We start from the raw sequence: 21,731 nt of genomic DNA, 5'->3' as shown, positions 1-21,731 counted from the left end.
GTCTCAAGAAAACAGATGCGTTTTATTCTGGGAGTCTATGTCTCGATGCAAAGGCCTGTTCTCCCCAGAGAAAAAGAACTTGCTTCAGTTCTGCTTCTCGAACTAGAAAATCAGTCTTTTGCAGAACGAATATACAAAGGGATAGAGTCACAGTGGCTTCTTCCTTGAAATAACATCGACAAATATTGACTGAGTATAAGACACTGGGCTAGCTGCCATGAAGGAAGAAGGCTGGAATAGGAGCACTTCTTCTATAGATCTTAAAAGTTATAGTCTTGCGGCACCTGGGTGGCTCAGTCAGCTGAGCGTCAGACTTTGACTCAGGTCATGATCTCACAGTTCGCAAGTTCGAGCCCCACATCGCACCTGCTGCTGTTAGCACAGAGCCCACTTTGGATCCTCTGTCCCCCTCTCTCTGCCTCTGCCCCATTGTACTCTCTCTCTCTCTCTCTCTCTCAAAAATAAGTAATCATTAAAATACATAATATACTTTAAAAATACAAATAAAAATTACAGATAAATAAAAAATATAGACTTGTTACCTGTAGCAAAGCCTCATCTAGCCCGTTCGTTGTGCCCACCCGATAAATTTTGAAACCCAAGACAAGTTTGTGATGGGACTTGGGTGTTCTTGGCTGAAATGGAAATAAGACTTTAAAACTGACAGGCAGAGGCACCTGGGTGGCGTTAAGCATCCGACTTCGGCTAAGGGCATGGTTCGTCCGTTCGAGCCCCACAGCTGGCTCTCTGCTGTCAACACAGAGCCCACTTCAGGTCTTCTGTCCCCCTCCTTCTCTGCCTCTCCCCCGCTCTCTCTTTCTCTCTCTCTTTCTCTCACACACAAAAATAAATAAACATTAAAAAAAAAATAACACTGACAGGCAGATAAATCCTAAGAAATCAGAATAAAACTTTATAACCAAAGACTGAGAGATGAACCCAGCCCCAGGGAACGTGGAGACAAGAAGAGGCTGGATTATGTGAAGGAAGCTGGGGACTCACCCTCAAGTCGACGAAAGTCTGGAGACATGGGCCTCTCCCTGTGTGAGGGCACGGCGTGTGTTCCGTTGAGAATATTTTGAGTGGGATGTCAGGTAATGTCTTCTGAATTAAGCTTCATCTTCTGGAACTTTCTGAACCTCTCACCCTCTTCATTTTCCATTCTCTAACCCTGACGGGGAGAGTGTCTCTTAATGGAATAAGATATTTAAGTGATGCAAAGTCATCCATGTAATCAAGAAGCTTTGTCTTGTATGAGCTCCCCTCCGAAAATGTGGGAGGACTGGGCCTGTGCACAAATACTGCCTCGTGCTCCTGAACAAGCCGTGGGTGACCTCTTGAGTAACTACTGGGATGCACCTAGAACTTGGGTAGAAAATGCGTGGAGTGAAAGGAGAAAGGGATATCAAAGGGGAAAAAGAGGTCATCAGAGGCAAAACAACAAATGCTTTATGTCACTTTCAGGTGTGCTCTAGACCAGGGGTTAGCAAACTATGGCTCCCAACCAGCTTTTGTAAATAAAGTTTTATTAGAACACAGCCATCGTCAGTTTTCATGTATTATTTATGGCCACTTTTGTGCTACAGGAATAGAGTTGAGTGGTTGTGATAGAGACCATATGGCCCACACAGCCAAATATATTTACTAACTTGTCCTTAACAGAGAAAGTGTGTTGACTTCTAGTGTCAATCACGAAAGAAAACTCTGCCAACCCATTTTGTACCTTTGGTCAAAAAAGTAAGATTACTCCAGCGTTCTCCAGCTTTTTCCTTACTGCTTTTTTCCCCTTTTTGAAATCGCTCGTGTTTCCCCGGCTTCTCTCCTCGTTTCCATCAGGCTTAGGGATGGGCCGACTGTGCGTGACATGAAGGAGAGTTTCAACACTTTCTTTATAAATGAAACACGGGGTCACCTGGGTGGCTCAGTTGGTTGAGAGTTGGACTTCAGCTCAGGTCATGGTCTCGCGGTCCATGGGTTCAAGCCCTGCATTGGGCTCTGTGCTGACAGCTCGGAGCCTGGAGCCTGCTTCCAATTCCATGTCTCCCTCTCTCTCTGCCCCTCCCTTGCTCACGCCCTGTCTCTCTCTCAAAAATAAATATAAAAAACAAACTAAAAAAAAGAAATGAAACACGATACAAACATATTTTAAGAAAAGCAGCCCCCTATGCTCTTCTATGAATACTGAGAGTTTCTCTCTTTATCCAGTAATCATACCTTGTGTGTCTCTAAATGATGGGTTTTTTAATTGAACAAAAATAATGAACATCTATTGAGCTCTTACTGGATGCCCGTAGCCACTCTCACAGCTTTACGTGAACTACCCCATTGGGCCCTAATGCAGGCTCTAAGGTCTCCTAGCATCACCATTTCACAGATGAGCAAACTGAGCAATTTGCCCAAGGTCAGAACTGCTGACCACTTCTGAGCTGCACCCTTGACCGCCATATTCTACCTTGAGAACATGTGGAAATGAACTTAATTAAAAACCTAAGCAAACAATAAATTTCCATCAGACATTCAACGTTTAAGCATCTATAAAATGTTCATAATATTAACGACAATATTAATATTTTTTATCTGCATCAATCTATGCCTTTTCAGATAAATATCTTCTATGAGACTTTTTAAAAAGCATAACTTTGAGTCATTTTTATTCACTTTGGGGCCTTTATTGGACTTTGACTCCTTTACTGGACTGGGAAGCATTTTGGAGTCATTCCTACCAAACTCAATGCATGTAAGACTCTCATAAACTAATGATTTTTTTCATTATATCTGCAATACAGACAGTGAAAGAAAGCAATGCAACCATAATTTCTTTCCCAGCTTTTACTTAATTGTAGTTAAGATACTTGCAGAAACTTGGGAGCTCACAAGCATGGCATCTCAGCGTCAGTACACTTTCCATTCTTGCACTTTCCATTTGGTTTTGTTTGTTTGCTTGCCTTAATTTTTATTTAAGTAATCTCTACACCCAACGTGGGGCTCGAACTCACGACTTGGAGATCAAGCGTCACATGCTCTTCCTACTGAACCACCAGGTGCCCCCTATTCTTGCACTTTAAGTTCTGCTGATTCATCAAGGGCCCTCGAGCAGCAAGTCCTTCTTTGTTTATGGACACGAAAAAATCCGCTGAAAGTGTAACTCATTCATGATCGTTAGATTAATGACTTTGGAAGGAACATTTTTTCAGTTAGAACCAGAATCACCTCTGCTTCTGCCCCAAGCTCTCCTCCAGAGAATCCGATGAAAAAGATTCCAGCAATTCCACCAGAAAGTCTTCCTTCAATTTTAACCCATAACGCGGGGCGCCTGGGTGGCGCAGTCGGTTAAGCGTCCGACTTCAGCCAGGTCACGATCTCACCGTCTGTGAGTTCGAGCCCCGCGTCGGGCTCTGGGCTGATGGCTCAGAGCCTGGAGCCTGTTTCTGATTCTGTGTCTCCCTCTCTCTCTGCCCCTCCCCTGTTCATGCTCTGTCTCTCTCTGTCCCAAAAATAAATAAACGTTGAAAAAAAAAATTTTTAAATTTTAACCCATAACGGAGGGTGTAGGTACCCTATGGCGGACTCTTTAGTATCTATGTTTGGTTTTATAACAAATAGAGTTGGAAAAAGATTTTTACAGAGACATGAACTTGTGGTTTCTGGTCCAGCGTGTAAGAAACGTGGAAGTCCTTCACACTGTCCTAACCATGGATAAAAAGCTACACACACAGAAAAATCAACAACTGTGCTTTGATCTGCCGGTGCAGTGAGGGCACAGGGCAAGCTGCTAGGCTCCAAACTGGAGAGACAGACAGGCAAATACAGAAAACTTCCACTTGCCAAAGCAGAAACTGCCATGGGCATCAGCGCTAGAGTGGGAAAATCGGAACCGTAGCTGAGGACTTTCTGGAGGTTCACTGTGTGCAATCCTGAGAGATAAAATTCCACAAGGACTCAGTCTTTGGGGTCCCACACTTTTATGAGTTTCCTCCAGGAGCTCTACCAAGTCCTCACAGTAATATTAGAGAAAAATGTTCTCTTGCAAGGGAAGAAGAAAAGGAATCATTTTGAGATATGTCATAGAGTTCTGTTCTTCTTAACAAGACCTGCCCTGGAAAGAGGCTACTTTATCAGAGTCTAACGTGCTGGGTTTTATCAGAGCCTAACTTACCTAGAGGAAGGGAAACACTCAACTCCAACCAGTTCTAGCTTTTTTTGTTGGGGAAGCGAAATACACAAGTCCAGCCCCTTCTGACCATCCTGTCCCACCTGAAAGACAGAAGCACCAGTGACATTCATAGTCCAGGGACACAGGGTCACCAAAAGACTAAGACCTAATCATAGGACTATAAAGTGCTTCTTCTCCCTGTGCATCTTAACTCCATATCACTAAAAGCCTATTTACCACAGTTCCATTTACACAGTACATCATATATACCATTCAACAAAAACTTACAAAGCATACTAAAAGGCAAAAGATGCCCCTTGGGGAGACTAAACAAATATCAGAACCCGAGTCAGATATGGCAAGAATATTGGAATTATCAGACCAGGAATTTTTAAAACCTGTGATTAACATGCCAAGAGCTTTAATGGGAAAGGTAGGCAGCATATAAGAACAAATGTAAGCAGAGAGATGGAAATTCTAAGAAAGAACCCAAAAGAAATGCTAAAAATCAAAAACACCATAACAGAAATGAAGAACATCTTTGAAGGGCTCGCTGGGAAAGAAAGGATCTCTGAGCTCATGAGTATGACAGAAGAAACTTACAAACTGAAAATCAAAGAAAAAAAAGACTAGAAAAAAATAGAACAAAGTATCAAAGCACAATGGGATAAAAGACGCAATATATGTAAAATGGGAATATCAGAAGGAGAAGAGAGACAGAAAGGAACAGCAGCAATATTTGAAGTGATAACAACTGAGAATTGTCCCAGATTAATGTCAGACACCAAACCACAGATACAGGGAGCTTGGAGAACACCAAGCAGGATAAACACACACACACACACACACACACACACACACACACACACACAAATAGAAAAATACACACACACACACACATACACAAATAGAAAAATACACACACACATACAAATAGAAAAATACACACACACACACACACACACACACACACACACACACTACACCCAAGCATGGCATATTCAACCTACAGAAAAATCAGATATAAAGAAAAAATCCTGAAAGAAACCAGATGGGAAGAAAACCAAAAACCTTACCTCACCTATAGAAGAGCAAAAATAATAATTACATCTGACTTCCCCTTCGAAGCATTCAGGCAAGAAGAGAGTAGAGTATTTAAAGTGCTAAATGAAGGGGCGCCTGGCTGGCTCAGTTGGTTAAGTGTCCAACTCCTGATTTTGGCTCAGGTCATGATCTCATGGTTCCTGGGTTCAAGCCTTGCATCAGGCTCTACACTGACAGTGTGAAGCCTGCTTGGGATTCTCTCTCCCCACCCCCATCTCTCAAAATAAATAAACGTTTAAAAAAATTGTTTAATTAAGTGGTAAAAGGAAAAAGGAAAAAACCAAAAATCCCCCAATCTAGAATTTTGTAATCTGTAAAATTACTCTTCAGAAGAAACAGGGAAGTAAAGATTTTCTCAAACAAAAATTGAAGGAATTCATTGCCAGTAGATATGTCTGGCAAGAAATGTGAAAAGAAGTTCTTCAGAGAGAAGGAAAATCATCTAGGTTGGAAACTCAGATCTGCATGAAGAGTGGAAAAGCGTCAGAGAAGGAAGAAGTGAAAGTCAAATAAAAACTTTTATTTTTATTCTTAATTCATCTGAACTTATAGTAGTTTGCTCAAAATACTAACCATGTATTCAATTATGTTTTCTTGCAGATCCTTAGCAGTATTCCACACATATTCCACTGGGGACAAACGGCCAGTATTTCTCTGAATGCTCTATACCTTTCTAATCCGTGAGAACTCAAATGCCTATTAGAACAAGCAGTTCTCTTGAGACAAAATAGAACTGACTCATTTGTCATCAATAGGGATGAGTGTCTTATCCTGCCCACACTTGGAGTGGTTTTCCGGGAAGTGTGGGTGTGTCCCCATACACCTGCTCAGACAACAAATGAATCCAACCTCCCACAATCCCTCTTCTCAACAGTCAGGGGGAACATGGGGCTCAGCATGCCGGGGGGCTCAGTCGGTTAAGCGTCTGACTGTTCGTTTTGACTGAGGCCATGGTCTCACAGTTGTGAGTTTGGGCTCTGTACTGGGCATATAGCCTGCTTAAGATTCTCTCTCTCTCCCTACCTCTCTCTCTGTCTCTCTCTCTTTCCCTCTGCCTCTCCCCTGCTTGCAACACAAGCATGTGCACGTTCTCTCTCTCTCTCTCTCAAAAAGAAAAAAAAAACTGAGAGAAGGATTTGGGGGTTTAGCATTTGCATAAAAAGCTAAAAGAAATTTTTAACTACAAGAAAGAAAGAAAGAAAGAAAGAAAGAAAGAAAGAAAGGGAGGGAGGAAGGGAAGGGAGAGGAGGGGAAGGGAGAGGAAGGGAGGGGAAAGGAGGAGAAGGGAAGGGAAAGGAAGGGAAGGGAAGGGAGGGAAGGGAAGGGAGGGAAGGGAAGGGAAGGAAGAGGAAGGGAAGGGAGAGGAAGGGAGGGGAGAAGAGGGGAGGGGAGAGGAGGGGAAGGGAAAGAAAGAAAAGGCGAGGCGAGGTGAGGCAAAACAAAAAAGAGAAAAGAGAGAAAAAAGGGAAAAGAAAGCCTGATCCTTGCTGAAGCAGCCGAGTCTTGAAATTTCCATCGCAATGGGGCTGGTGTTGCTAAGACCCCATTCGGCCTGGAGTCCCTGCACTGAGGCCCGTGGGAGCCTCTCAGGTGGCTGACCCGAGTATGGCAGCAGAAGGGGCAGCTGAACTGGTGGCCCGGAGAAGGGGGATGGGAAGAGAAGGGGGATGGGGAGGAAAAGAAACAAAAGAACGAGTCCAGGAAAAGTGTACTCGGGGAAAAGCAATATTAGCTGAAAAATCGGACAAGTTAGCAATTCCCTGTGACGGTCAAAGCTTTAAAGAGCAAAGTTACCGAAAGACTGAAGCCAAATTCTACTAATACCTGCTCAGCTCACAGAATCCTGGACACGCTGGTCTCCCCCAAAATGTTTTCCCCAACATATTAAACTGCAATACTGTTGGATCAATTGTGTTACTTTCAAGACAATCGGCTTTAGTTTGCACACTTTTATAAGTCTTCTATCTCCTCAAATCATTTTCCCCCACAGGACAAATAAACGTCTAGAATAAAGCATGGAGGTTACAATCCTCCAACTCTCTTTCCCATATGGACTAGATACCTTGGAATACTTACACTGGGATACCACCCGTCTAGTTACCCACTTTGATGATCTAAAACACAAAATAAAGAAAAGTTACAAAATAAACTGGATTACAAGGTTGTTGAGAAGGGTCGCGTTTGCCAATGAAAGTAATCAAACCCATCAGTCACAAGCAGAGGAAAAGAAAAGCCAGCCAATAGTTCGTTAGGGTAGAAAAGGTTTTTTCTTAATCGCAAAGACATCATGGGGGCGCCTGGGTAGCTCAGTGGGTTAAGCGTCTGACTTTGGCTCAGGTCATGATCTCACAGCTCTTGAGTTCAAGCCCTGTGCCCTGCTCGGTGCTGAGAGCACACGGCCTGCTTGGGCTTCTCTCTCTCTCTGTCTCTCTCTCTCTCCCCTGCTCACACCCTCTCTGTCTCTCTCTCTCAGAAATAAATAAACATCAAAAAAAAAAAAAAAAAGAAAGAAAGATATGAAACTGATAGTTAGAAATGGAAAGAACTCTTATGTAATAAGAGACAACACTCTTGCTAAGGGAGCACCTGTAGGGAAGTTACTTTCAAACCCGTGGGTCATGTGGCCCTATACAGCATCTCGAACATGTTTAGTAAATTATTTTATTTGATCCCACTTAGTTTGTACATTTCTTCCTCATGCAGAACCCCCGGGAGGTATCCGTCAGCCACGGTAACACGGGGACAACTTTTTTCCTGTGGACTGATAAAAAGTTTACCAAACGTACTGGAGACGCATTTCCCCAGGCTTAGAAACTACATCTGAAGGCCGGCTTCGAGGAATTCCTGGTCCTTTGAGAATCGGCTTTGCCCCTTCGCCCTGCTTGGGCCCTGGGTGGGCCAATGAGCGCCCAACAACAGTTGCCAGGCACTCTCCCACAATCTGCCTGATTCCTTTCCTTTGTTCACACCGCTCTCCTAAAACCGGCAGCCCAGGATCCTTGCAGGAAAAAAAGAAAAAAGAAAAAAAAAAAAACTGCCAAGTCACACGAGTTGGACTCGTAAAAAGTTGGATGCTTGACCTTTCTGGTTTTATAGCTGTGCACAGGCGGCACGAAAGACCATTTAGCTGCGTGATGCTTCTCTGCAACCCACCCCCACCCCCCCCAGCGCCAGGTGGGGACCACCCCCCAACCCCCACCCCCGCCCCCAGATTGTCCAGTTCTCCTCTCCAGGACCGGGTTTGTTCTCCCAGGCGCTTCCGAGTCCGGAGGCACGGAGAGGAAGAGACAGGGCGAGCCCGCGCGTGCACCGGCACACAAGGCACAAAACCGGGCTTCTGCTGAGGACTGCACGGCGGGAACCGAGAGGCCCAAGGCTGCCCGTGGAACAGATGCAAGTTCGCCGTGCTCCGGTTCAGCTGGGAATGCAGGCTGGAACGCAGAAATAAATCACATGGAACTTGCTGTCATCTCTGCCTACCTTCCTGCTAAAGCCTCCAACACCGCCCGCGTGACTGGCTGCAGTCGCTGTAGTTTTTAAATGAAGGCTGGAGACGCGTTGGCAGCGCTGTCTCATTTTTAGCTAATACCTTTGTGGGCTCTGCGTTCGCATCTGGCCAGTGCCATCATGCTGGGTATGATTATAATAGGCTGCTGCTCTTTCCCAAGCAGGAAGCTGGAGTCCTGTCACTGACAGCCTAAACAGAGGCTTGTTCCAAGCACAACAGCACATCGCAGCCAGGGAAGGGTCTGCGGCGCAGGACTTCTCCCAAGGCATAAAAAAAAAAGAGAGAGAGAGAGAGAGAGGGAGAGAGAGAGGGAGAGAGAGAGAGAGAAATGTGTTAACTGTGCTAACAGTGCCAAGTAATATGCTTCGTTAAAAATTTAATCACCTACAAGTGCAAAACAAGTGCAAAGCAATCATGTTGTAATTAGCACAGCAATTAACACCTCCCTTTTCGATAGCACATGCATCCTAGGAAGTGCAGGATTGCAAGTGTTTATGCCGCTGACAGGCTCAGTTCCTATAGCGAGGGGGAAAAATGGCTTAAATAGAATTTTGGGGGGTTTGGGCGTTTGGGCTGCTATGCGTTCATGAAATCTCAGAACCAGCTGCCATTTTGGTTTTGTGTGCAAGTCGTTCTGCCGTGTGGTGTGACTAAGGGACTTGCCCACTCCGTGTCCTCTGAAGTTTCCGAGTTGGCATTGCTTCCTCTTTTCTAACGTTCAAATGTGAATGCATCAGCAGAGGGGCCGAATTTGCACGCACAATGGGGCTTCCTACCAAAAATCTATCCATAAATCATTGTCTTCCTCAGACCGTTATCAGAAAGAAAATACCCAATGGCGAGGTGAATGCCTATTGGGGGGAAAAAAATGGTGCTGGAAGTATTCACTCTGTCACTTAAGAAAATTTAGGTCTTGTCGATGCCCCCAAACCCAGTCACTGAAGCAAAGATCTTCTTAAGGACTAACAGCCAGTTCTTGAAGGAGGTGGGGTAGGGAAAGGAGTTAGACCCTCTCCCTATGCATTACCCCAAACCAAGCACAAGCCTAGAAAGAAGCAGAGAACGTGACACGGGAGCTGTCTGACATTGAGGGGGAAGCCCTTATTCTGGCATATACTGGCCTACTAAGCTGATTTATAGGGACCCCTGCACCCATACGTGGAGATTTGTGGGTGAGAGAGCTAGAAAGACAGAGCAAGGAGTCTTCGATACCCCACCGGACAAAGAGAATTTTACCTTTAAAGAGAGATATCTTTAACTGCTCAATCTGTTTCAGGTCCCCAGACAGACAAAAGTGTGACAGAGTGCGCAGTCTACTGGAAATTCTTCCGAGGCCCCAAAGTTCACGGCATGGTTTAGAAATGACTATGGAAATGAAACCCAGCCAGCGACTCTCAAACTCTAAATGTGTTTGAAAGGAGTTTTACAAGGAATTAAAGAACAACGCAACTAATGAAACATTCAAGGATTTAAGGATTTCCCGAGCAGCATGAAGGCAAAGCAAATTAAACCTTTAGGATGAATTTGTTTTATTCTTGTTGGCCACTGACAATGGAATGCGTGCGATTCGAGGAGCAGAGGAAATATTTCCAGGGTGAGATCTGGGGAGCAGAAAAGCAGTGGCCCAGCCTCACATTTCGACCGTTGACTTTGTGACAACGCTGCTAAGATAGGAGGAGTGAAAACCAAGAGGCAGTTCCGGCATTCTGCATTCTTTGCAAAGCACAGGCGTTCTTAGAGGCTGTTCACTTTCTTGGTTTTGCTATTCCATTTTCCCAGCAAATCTTTGTGTTCAAGCTCAGACGCCGGTCCCGGAGAGCTGTGAGGAAGGACTCGGGGAGACAGAACACACAGGACACGCAGGGCAAACTGCAACAGAAAATTTCGCCCCGGAAAGCTCAGTAGGCAGTAAAATGAAACCCCTGTCTCAAATACAAAGAGGACAAATGTCTTATTATGCTACAAAACCTCCAATTAAGGATGGAGAGCCAGTTGGAGTAGACAGCTCCCATAGTCGTGGTTTTATTCATTCTTACAAAAATACGTCTTTTGAGACCGATGTTCTTTAAATATTGCTATCATTTGTAAAACTGGTTGAAATGTCTGCCAGATCATAGCCTTACTCCAAAGACCCAGATGATATATTCCTGCATTTGCATTTATTTCTAAGGCATATTTTGTCTCTGCTGCTCAACTTTTATTTTCTCTTTCACCAATGAGGCTTAAATGAGGGGAAGTTTAAAAACAAAGCCATCGTGCATCTTTGGTAATCTTACTAATTTATTTAGTAGGAAGTATCTACTTAATACACCGAGCATTGACCTATGACCATTCCAGGCATTGACTGGGAACTCTTCCAGGCACTGACTTAGGACTAAGCATTCTTTACAAGATAAAAACAAACTAGCAATAACTAAGAATAGGGGCACCTGGGTGGTTCAGTCGGTGAACCACCCAACTCTTGATCTCTGTTCAGGTCATGTTCTCGTGGTTCGTGGGATCGAGTCCCGAGTCGGGCTCTGAGCTGACAATGTGGAGCCTGCTTGGGATTCTCTCTCTTCCTCTCTCTCTGCCCCTCCCCTGCTCACACGCACATGTGGGCACTCTTTCTCTCTCTCAAAATAAATAAACTTTAAGACAACAACAACAACTAAGAATAAAGACCCAAGGCTATAAACAATATAAGGAGGTTTTTTTACTGTCATATCCCCACTGCCTTGCTCAGAACCTAAGATGCCTTAGAAGGCCGTTGAATGAGTTAATCAATGAATCATCGGATGATCATCCAACCTGATTCTAAGCTGACACCCTAGTAGAAGTAAGATCAGTATATATCTCTAACACAACTTCTAAATTAGTAAGTACTCTAAGAAAGAGACCTATTAAGTGTTAGGAGAGGATGGAAAGAATACCTCCATTTTAACTGCTGGAGGGGGAGGGGAGAGTTAGGATGACAGAACAATAGATATTTCAGTTTTGCGGGAGCATGCTGTCCCTCGGCGGGAATAGTGTTGGAATAATGCTGGAAAGGTAGGTGGAGGCCAGATCACGGAAGTGTTGAATGCCTGCCAAACAAAATTAAGTTCGGGAAGAGAAGCCATTAAAGGGAGATTAATCTGGCCACAATGTATAAAACTGATTACACTGGAAATTGACTGGCAGCAGGAACACCAACTAGGGAACTGCTAGAATAATCTAAGCAAAAGTTGAAGTTTACCCAACTGGGTAAGCTGTGGATGAGGTGGTGATTTTCTACTGGAAGCTGTCATGTGAGAGCCGGGCCACGTCAAGCATCACACTGAAGTCTCAACACTTGGTGACAGAAAAGGTACTGGTTCCATTCACAGAAACTGGAAACACAGAAACATGAGGACGTGGTGGAGATAAGAGGAAGATTTGGATTTTACGCATACTTTTTTTTTTTTTGGCCGATTGGCTGGACATCTGGTGGCAAATGAGAGGCCCTTGGAAATGTCAAATGAAAGCCCACAGAAAGAAGTCAGAAGTGGAGGTAATAATTTCGCATCCTCAGCATGTTATTTTAGAATCATCCATGGGCTGAAGGTTTGGAAATGAATGACAGAGAAAAGCAAAGTGAGAATAAAACTTTGAAGGCAAGTCAAGTGTTGGAGGAAGAAGGGAAGTGGAGGAGGGAAGAGGGCCATTCAGAACCATGAAGCCCAAGGAGAAAGGAATTTCCAAATGCTTGTGGGGCCGAACGCCGCAGAGACGTGAACGTGATGTGAATGAGGAAGGGCCATTGGATCTGACTTCCAGGAACCGATCAGTGACCTTTGAGAATACAGTTTCAGTAGACTGGTGAGGTCAGTAGAAAGATCGCAAAGGATCAAGGGTGGAAATGGCAGCAAATCAGTGGAAGCAGAGAGTACAGATATGGCTTTCAAGAAGACTGACATTTAAGCGAAGGGAAAAAATAGAGGTCTATCTTAGGAAAGAACATGTCAAAGGTCAGTTTCTTTAAGACAAGTGTGCCTCAAACTGAAGGAGGGTATTTATCTAGTAAGACTCAAGATACAAGCAGAAAGGGATAATTGGTGGAGCAAATTTTCAAAGCAGACAAAAGGAAATGGGATGGTTGGAGAGACCCCAGACAGCCAAATAGAACTTCTCCCTCTGAGGCAGTAAGAAATGAGGAAAATTTTAATGAAAAGAAATACTGAAGTGAAAAACTGAGAGATTTTGATGGACTCAACAGATGAAAAAGTAGATTACTTTTCTTTATTCCTTCTGCCAAAAAAAACTAAAGACCCTGGGGGTGGTATATAAAACAAACATAAGAAAAGAGAAGAAAGTGGACCAGCTAGGGAATCTCAGCACCCAAAAAAGGATCTAGTGATTTCTGTGAGTTTTCTTTGTGCCTCATATATCCAAGATTTGGAGCTAAGAAGTCAGCCTGGAAACCCCAAGAAGCACAGACAAAAACAAACAGAAACGGGAAAGGGGCAGCCTGGCAAGGCAGAAAAAGTTTCAGATAATAGTTGTTCTACTATAACAAAAAACAAAAACAAAACAAAAAAACACTACAAAGCCCCATGGCCTCACCCACACCAGCACCAGCAAAAGCCCAGTGGGGAGTCTAGACTCCTACCTTCTTGAGGCTGTAACACGGTGCCCAAACACACCCACAGAGCTGGCAGGCCTCGAAGAAGGCCAAACAGGGAGCTGAAACTTTCACCCCCACTAGGAGATGGTGTCAGTGGAGGCCATAAGAGGAGTAGAAATAAGGCACTCTTACACCCCGATCCACATAGCTCAGTGGAGAGCTCAAACGCCCAGCCCTTGTTAGCACTGAGGAGCCCTCTAGACTTGTACCCCTACTTGACAGGAATAAGGGTTTACCATCTCCCCTTCTACTGCCATAGAGCATCAAAAGAAGCCAGCAAAGCAGAAGGTTTAAATTAGATTCAGAATCTCATAAAATAACACTACAAAGGTCCAGGTTTCAAACTCACTAATCAGACCAAGAACCAGGAAGATCTCAAACTGAATGAAAATAAGAAATATTTTTCCAAAATAGAAAACTCATTGCACAGGTTCAGTAACAGAAGGAAAGGGACAAAGGCAAGGACCAGTCAACTGAGATAGAACAAGGGAAATTAGCCAATCTAAACAACAGAGAGAAAATTAACTGGAAAAATTAAATAAATAAACAGAGTCTCAGAGACCTGTGGAACTATAACCAAAGTTTAACATTTTGTCACTACAGTCCCAGAAAGAGAGGACAAAGAGGACAGAGCTGCAAGAAGAAAAAGAGGAAGAAGGAGAAGGAGAAGAAGGAGAAGAAGGAGAAAGAGAAAGAGAAAGAGAAAGAGAAAGAGAAAGAGAAAGAGAAAGAGAAAGAGAAAGAGAAGAGGAAGAAGGAGAAGGAGAACCAGGAGAAGGAGAAGAAGGAGAAGGAGAAGGAGAAGGAGGAGAAGGAGAAGAAGAAGGAGAAAGATGAGAAGAAGGAGGAGAAAGATGAGAAGAAGGAGAAGGAGAAGGAGAAGGAACAATGCCTGAAACATTTTCCAACTTTGGAAAACATACAGGTCTAAGAAGTACAGTAAATCCCAAAATAGGATAAACTCGAAGAAACTCACACCAAGGCACATCAAAGTCTAACTTCAGAAAACTAAAGGTAAACAGATTTGAACAGAATTGAAATCATACAGCATGCATTCATAAACAATACACGTCTAAATAACCCATGAGTCAAAGAGGATGTCTCAAGTAAAATCAAAAGAACATTGAACTGAATGAAAATGAAAATAAAATATATCAAAATTTGTGGAACACAGTTAAAGTAGTGCAAAGAAGGAAATTATAGCGCTAAATACATATGTTAGAAAAGAAGAAAGTCTAAGTCAATTTTCTAAGCTCCTACATCCAGAATCTACAAAAGGAACAAAATAAACCCCAAACATGAAGGAAATTCTAAAGATAAGAACAGAAATCGGTGAAACTGAAGACAAAAATAGAGAAAAGGCAGCTGATTCTTTGAAAACAATAATAAATTTGACAAATTCTAGCTAGACTGACAAAGAAAAAGGAAAGAAGATACAAACTACCAGTGCTAGGAATGAAACAAGGGATACCACTATGAACCCCACAGACATCAAAAGTATAAGAAGAGAATACCACCACCAACTTTAAACATATAAATTTGATAACTTAGGTGAAATGGACCAATTTTTTAAAAGTACAAACTGCTACCACTCATCTAATATGAAACAGATCACTCAAATTTTCTTATAACTATTAGGGAAATTGAATTTATAATTTAAAGTTTCCCAGGGGTGCCTGGGTGGTTCAGTCAGTTGAGCATCCGACTCTTGATTTCAGCTCAGGTCATGATCTCATGGTTAGTGAGTTTGAGTCCTGGGTGGGGCTCCACACTGACAGCACAAAGCCTACTTAACATTCTCTCTCTCTCCTCTCTCTCTGCCCCTCCTCCACTCCTACACATGCACATGCTCTCCTGCCCACCCACCCACCCTGCCAAAAATGAATAAATAACTTCAAAAAAACCCCACAGAACAGTAGTCCTCATTAATATAAACACAAATCTTATTGACAGAACATTAGCAAATAGAATTCAGGAATATTTAAAAGGTTTATATGCCATGACCAACTAGATTTCATTGCAGAGATACAAGCCTGGTTCAATACTGAAAATCAATCAATGCAATCCAACATGTTAACAGGGTAAAGAAGAAAAACTGCATTAACACATAAAACAATACAGAAAAAGGGGTGCCTGGCTGGCTCAGTCAGGGGAGCATGAGACTCTTGATCTTGGGATTGTGGGTTCAAGCCCTCTATTAGGTGTAAAGATTACTTACATAAATAAAACTTTTTTTAAAAATTGATATAGAAAGGCCTTCACAAAATTAAACACTTACTCATGATTTCGAAAAAATACTCTCAGAAAAGTAGGAATAGAGTTGAACTTCCCCAAACTGACAAGAAATGTATACAAGAAATCTACAACTAACGTTATACTTCATGGTGAAAGACCATGCTTTCCTCCTAAGAGCTGCAACAAAGCAAGGATGTTCACTCTCATCATTCTTATTCAGCATAATGCTAGAAATCCCAACCAATGCAACAAGGCAAGAAAAGGAAATAAAAATATATATATCAAAAGGAAGAAATGAAACTAGAGTAAAACTTGTGGAAGACATGACTGTCTATATAGAAAATCCTCAAAGGGGCACCTGGGTGGCTCAATTGGTTGAAGATCTGACTTTGGCTCAGGTCATGATCTGACAGTTTGTGAGTTCAAGCCCTGCATCGGGCTCTGTGCTGACAGCTCGGAGCCTGGAGCCTGCTTTGGATTATTTGTCTTCCTCTCTCTCTGCCCCTCCCCTACTCATGCTCGCTCATTCCCTCTCTCCCTCTCTCTCTCAAAAATAAATGAACATTAAGAAAATTTTTAATAAAAAAAAAAAGAAAAAGAAAATCCTAAGAAATCTTGGGGCACTTGGGTAGCTCAGTTGGTTAAGCGTCCAACTCTTGATTTGGGCTCAGGTCACAATCTCACAGTTCATGAGATCAAACCCTCCATCATGCTCCGCACTGATACCACTGAGCTTCTTGGGATTCTCTCTCTCCCTCTCTATGCCCCTCCTCACTCATTTGCATGTGCATATGCTCTCTGTCTCTCAAAATAAAAAATAAACTTCAGAAAAAAGAATATCCTAAGAAATCTACAAAGATCTTAGAGAGTTAATAAAAGTTCAGCAAGGTCAAACAATGTAAGATAATTATACAAAAGTCCATTGCATTTCTATATTCTGGCAGCAAACACATGCACGTCAAAATTAAAAATCATAAAACATTTATAATTGCTAAAAAAAAAAAAAAAACACTTAGGGGCAAATCTAACACAACATGTAGAGTACTTGTATGCTGGAAACTACAAAATTCTCATGAAAGAAATCAAAGAAGACATAAACAAATGGAAAGATATATGTTGTTCATTGATTGGAAATATCAACATAATTAAGATGTCAATTCCCACCAAATTAAATATACAATTTTCCTAAGGCTGCTGTAACAAGTTACCACAAACTAAATGGTTTAAATTTTTTTTTTTCAACGTTTATTTATTTTGGGGACAGAGAGAGACAGAGCATGAACGGGGGAGGGGCAGAGAGAGAGGGAGACACAGAATCGGAAACAGGCTCCAGGCTCTGAGCCATCAGCCCAGAGCCCGACGCGGGGCTCGAACTCATGGAGTGCGAGATCGTGACCTGGCTGAAGTCGGACGCTTAACCGACTGCGCCACCCAGGCGCCCCTCAAACTAAGTGGTTTAAAATGAGATTTTTTTTTTCTCTCACAGTTCTGAAGGCCAGAGTCTGAAATAAAGGGGTTGGCAGAATTGATTTCTTCTAGGGTCCTTGAGAGAGATGGGTTATGTGGCTCTCTTACCCTCTAGTAGTTCCCAGCAATCCTTGGCATTCCTTGGCTTATGACAACATAGTTTCAGTCTCTTCCTCCACCTTCACATGGGTGTCCTCCCTATGTGTCTCTATGTCTCTGTGTGTTCTGTCCTCTTCCTATAAAAACACCAATCACTGAATTTAGTATGACTGCATCCGAAGCCAGTATGACATCATCTTAATTAACTACATCTACAAAGATCCTAATTTCCAAATAACATCACATGCTGATGTTCCAAGCAAACATGTTTCAGGGGGAGGGAAAGGGGACACTCTTCAGTCCCCTACAAAGTTTAACTCAATTCCTATCAAAACCCTGGCAAGATTTTTTTTTTAGTAGATATAGACAAGATTATGCTGAAATTTTTATGGAAAGGCGAGAGAACTAGAAAAATTAAAATAAATTTGAAAAAGAACAATGAAGTTAGAAGAATCATTCTACCCAACTTCAAGATTTTTTAATAGCTATAGTAATCAACACTATTTAGTATTGGTGGACAATGGAATGGAATAGAGAATCCAGAAATAGCTCATACACATATGCCCAAGTGATTTTTGACATGGGTGTAAAAGTAGGTCTATGGAGGAAAGATAGCCTTTCAACAAATAGTGCTAAAGCAGGTGAATATTCATCCATAAGGGGAAAAAAATAAACCTCAATTGAAACCCCGCATCTTCTATCAAAATTAATTCAAAATGAATCATAGGCTTAAATGTAAAATGTCAAACTATAAATCTCTTAGAAGAAAATATTCACCAGCTAGAGTTAGGAAAAGAGTTCTTAGATTTAACACAAAGAACACAACCCATAGCAAGAAAAAAATAATAAATTGGACTTCATCAAAATTTACAACTTTTGCTCCATAGAAGACCCTGTCAAGATGATTTAGAAAGAAAGAAAGAAAGAAAGAAAGAAAGAAAGAAAGAAAGAAAGAAAGAAAGAAAGAAAGAAAGAAAGAAAGAAAGAAAGAAAGGAAAAGAAAAGAAAGGTGCAGACTGAAAGAAAATATTTGTAAACCACATATCTAACAAAAGTCTAGTATCTAGAGGGGCGCCTGGGTGGCCCAGTTGGTTGAGCATCCAACTTCGGCTCAGGTCATGATCCCACAGCTTGTGAGTTCGAGCCCCACATCGGGCTCTGTGCTGGCAGCTCAGAGCCTGGAGGCCGCTTCAGATTCTGTGTCTCCCTCTCTCCCTGACCCTCCCCTGCTCACGCTCTGTCTCTCTCTTGCTCTGAAAATAAATAAACATTAAAAAAATGTTAATAAAATAAATTTTAAAAGCATAAAAAAAGAGAAGGCACCGGCAGGAGATGGGAATAGAAAGACTTTGAATGGATGCTGTCTTTCTTTTGGATAGGAAATCAGAGATTAATTAGAATGGATTCTCACCCCCTCTTTTTCCACATCAGCCATAGAAATGCATTAAGATGTCAAAATGCACCTACACACATATACACAAATATCCTTGTGTCCCAAAAGAAAAACAGAATGCTGAAAAATCAAAACCATGGGGTGCTTGGGTGGTTCAGTCCGTTGAGCGTCTGACTTCAGCTCATGTCATGATCTCTCGGTCCGTGAGTTCGAGCCCCGCGTCAGGCTCTGTGCTGATGCCTCGGAGCCTGGAGCCTGCTTCCGATTCTGTGTCTCCCTCGCTCTCTCTGCCCCTCCCTGCTCGCGCTCTGTCTCTCTCTGTCTCTCAAAAATAAATAAACGTTTAAAAAAATTTTTTTAAATAAAAAATGAAACAAAAAAGAAAAATGTGAGAAAGGAAAGGAAATACACACTTCGGTGAGATGTGGTATTAGTAGAAGGAGTCCTAGGAATCGTAGCAGCACTGACCATTTGCTGAGCACACAATAACAGACACCTATGAAGACCTTCCCCTGCATTACCTCATCTGGTCATTTTCAAGTAAATTCCACCAATGCGCCACTTTTACAGATGAAGAAATCAAGGACTGCAGAAGTGAAGCCACACAGCTGGGAGACAGCCAAGCAGGGTAGTACAGCCTGACCTGAAAGCTGGCGGTCATCCCTGAGGCGCTGTCCACCTGTTCCCAAGAACAGAAAATGACCTCATGACAGACCGTGTGGCGTTGACCTTGAGGTGCCCCCTACCTGGAGAACCGGAAGAGACAGTAACCCAGGGAAACCAGGGCTGGAGCCCAGGAGCTCAGCCTTCCAAATTTAAACATCCACAGAGTGTGGAAAAACTCAGGCCCCAATTCTGACAACCTTGATTCCCAGTGTTTTTCATGACGTGACCTCCAAACATCCATTTGAAGTCTGGTGCTGTCTATGTAAGGATGGAATTAAAATGAGAACACCCTTAAAGTGTTAATTTGTTGGGCCTTGTTATGACTGTTCGTGATGGCAATTATTTAAATGATACTGGTTAATTTGTTTTATTGTTTCACATAGTTTGATTTATTTGCTATTTATCGGTTCACTTATATAATGAGTAGGGTTAGATTAATAGATTTTAGAATGTAAATTCATTTCCACTAATGTTTATGAGCTACGTTTGTAGATGGGTTTAAATAAAAACACAACCAGGAATCAGGCTTACAGTACATTTTTGAAGTGATAAAGTAAAGATTCAAATATGTTCCAGGAAGAGATAAGAGACTCAGATTCACAAAGAAAACGACCCCACCAGAGACGGAAGCCACGGTCAAATTCAGTCACATGGTAAATAGGCCTCCTTTTCTCCTGGTCCACCTCCAGCCCCCGCCAAAATTAAAAATTATAAAATAATAATCCCAGGGTCATGAATACGTAATGTGGGAGGCGTCGCTGAGAAAGGTTTCTACCCTGTCCTGCTCAGAGCTGGTTTTGTGGTATCGTGACAGAGTGTTATCCGAGACCCGAGCTCTGGGGACCCCTTCTAGATCTTGCTGCTGCCCTACTGAACGGGATGCCTGAGGAGGAGTAGAGTGCACATAGGAGATGTTGGAGTTTGCTGTGAAACCCGTGCCTGCCCAGAACTGAGCAAGCTATTCACGCTGATCTTACAGAAGTAAACTGGGAATAAATCACTCCCGCCCTTGCAAAGAACGAACCTTTTCTAAGCACCTGGGTAGGGCTCAGCACATGAAAAGAATCTGTTGGTAAAGCGGGTTGTGGTGCCCAGGATGAACGGATTCATCTCACTAGAAACAGCCAAAACTGTCACGGGGTACCTGCCCTGGCCTGAACCCCCCAGCCCAGTTCTTAAGAAGTCCGGATGCCCCGCACAAGCCAGTTAACTTTGCATAAAGCAACGGTGTTGTAATGGGGCCGGCTGAAAATGGAAAGTTTGAATAGATGGCTTAATTTCTCCGGGCATTAGTGATTGTGTTTTCTTTGTTTGTTTGTTTGTTTTTAAGATTTTATGTTTTTTAAGTAATCCCTACACCCAGTGTGGGCTCTAACTCACAACCCTGAGATCAAGAGTTGCGGACTCCAGCAACTAGAAGCCTGGGTGGCTCAGCGGGTTAAGCGTCTGCCTTCAGCTCAGATCATGATCTCACGGCTTGTGGGTTCGAGCCTCGAGTAGGGCTCTGTACTGACGGCTCAGAGCCTGGAACTGCTTCGGATTCTGTGTCTCCTCCTCTCTCGGCCGCTCCCCCACTCATGCTCTGTCTCTTTCTCTCTCTCTAGCTCTCAAAGATAAATAAACATTAAAAAAAATGTACATAAAAAGAAAGAGTCACAGACTCCACCAACTGAGGCAGCCAGGCACCCCTGTTTTCTTTTAAATTTATTTAAAATTTTACATATCTTTTAGATGTCTTCCATAGGTAAATGTTTCATAAGAAAATGTTTAGGAAAGGGGCGCCTGGGTGGCTCAGTCGGTTGGGCGTCCAACTTCAACTCAGGTCCGATGTCACTGTTCATGGGTTCGAGCCCCGCATCGGGCTCTGTGCTGACAGCTCAGAGCCTGGAGCCTCCTTCCAACTCTGCATCTCCCTCTCTCTCTGCCCCTCCCTGACTCACGCTCTGTCTCTCTCAAAAATAAATCAACATTAAACAAAATTTTTTTAGAAAATGTCTAGGTGACACAAAGAAACTGCTCTAGACATGAAAAATTGAGAGTCGTCAGAATCCGTGTTTGCCTAAGAGAGACACACGTGTGCACGTTCACTTATAAAAACTATTTACGGGTTTTGAACTACATCATGTTAAGCCTCCAAGTAAATTACCGTTTGGAATATAGGAGGAGGCTGAAGACGGGATAAGTTAATGTATAATTCTAGCTTTACATTAAGGACCTAAATTCTTAAGACTTGGTGTTCACAACCGTTAGAAGCATAAGCTACAGAGGCAACAATAGGCCTCCCCTGTCCCCCAGGCCACACTCTGGATGTGCAGCTCCCCCATTCTGTTCGTTCATCCTTAAACTGAGAAGTGACACTTCAAGGGGCGCCTGGGTGGCTCAGTTGGTTGAGCATCTGACTCTTGATTTCGGCTCAGGTCATGATCTCATGGTTCGTGGGATTGAGCCTTATGCTGTGCTGCTGACAGCACAGAGCCTGCTT

Source organism: Puma concolor, chromosome B2, assembly GCF_028749965.1.
Source record: "Puma concolor isolate L17-30 chromosome B2, mPumCon1.1.hap2, whole genome shotgun sequence".
In the NCBI taxonomy this organism is placed as follows: Eukaryota; Metazoa; Chordata; class Mammalia; order Carnivora; family Felidae; genus Puma; species Puma concolor.
Note: the sequence above shows the minus strand (reverse complement) of the source record.